General features: G+C 67.6%; 1 protein-coding gene across 1 annotated transcript in view; it reads right to left on the minus strand.

Moving 5' to 3' along the window:
• Nucleotides 1-812, minus strand: part of Prrt4 (proline rich transmembrane protein 4) — a 10839-nt gene extending 10027 nt beyond the window's left edge. The window contains exon 1 of the mRNA XM_028762651.1: nucleotides 683-812. The gene's annotated coding sequence lies outside the window, so the exon portion shown is untranslated. The remainder of the gene's footprint in view (nucleotides 1-682) is intronic.
• Nucleotides 813-1054: the final 242 nt, after the last annotated feature.

Here is a 1054-nt window from a genome sequence, read left to right on the forward strand (position 1 = left end):
TCTCTCTCTCTCTCTCTCTCTCTCTCTCTCTCCCTCCCTCCCTCCCTGCCTCCCTCCCTCCCTCCCTCTCTCCCCATATGCAGTCAGCAGCACACACAACCCTAACACACTGTACAGATACACAACACACCATCATTTCTATCATCTCCCCCTCTCACGCCCCTTACACACCCACCCCTCGCAGGCACACAAGCACACGCGCGTGCGCACACCACACTCCCGCTCCCCGGGTCCGGACCGACGGACCTGCTTCTCTCGCTCCGGCGAGTCCCGGGGGCCAACCCACGGGAGAAGGGGCTCCCTGGCCCCAGCTGGGCAAGGCTCGGCGAGTCTAGCCTGTTCTCCGTTACGTCCAAAGCTGGGACTCGAGCTCAGAGCCCCCGACTCCCTTTGGCTTGCCGGGCGATCGCAGCTTAGCCCACCCGAAGCTCCTGGTCTGTCCCTGGTCAGGTCTACGAGCCGCAGCGCTCTCAGCAGGCGGCGGGCGGCCGGGCTGCGCTCGCGTTCGGCACTCCGCTCCCTCCCCGCGGCGCCGCCTCCTGGCTGTGAGCCCGGCTCCCCGGCCCAGCGCCCGCGCCGGGGCCCCGCGGCTGCCGGCCTTCTCACAACCCTCCCGCCGCCTCCCGCGCCCGCCCTCCTCTCCCTCCTCCCAGCCCGCCCGCCGCCCGCGGTCCGCCCCTACCCCGGCCGGCAGGCCGGCTCGCACAGCAGCGCCGAGCCACAGCCGCCTCACTGCTCCGGCCCCACGCGCACTCATTCACCCAACGCTTCCAATCAGCTGCGGGAGAGCCGGTGCCTCGTTCTCAGCCTGGCACTGGCAGCCACAGGCTCGGAGGACGGCCCAGCGCACACACCCACAAGCACGCCATTCCCGAGAAACCCGCTCGGGCGAGGGCACTGGGCGCACTCGCGTGCGCGCGCGTGTACACACACACACACACACACACACACACACACACACGTACACATGCAACGGTAGTCTGGCATAGGATAGCATCCCAGGCAATCAAATCCATTCCTCTGAGCCCTGGATAGACCTACTACTCTGTTACAA

The sequence above is a fragment of the Grammomys surdaster genome, unplaced genomic scaffold (assembly GCF_004785775.1).
Source record: "Grammomys surdaster isolate TR1022 unplaced genomic scaffold, NIH_TR_1.0 134, whole genome shotgun sequence".
In the NCBI taxonomy this organism is placed as follows: Eukaryota; Metazoa; Chordata; class Mammalia; order Rodentia; family Muridae; genus Grammomys; species Grammomys surdaster.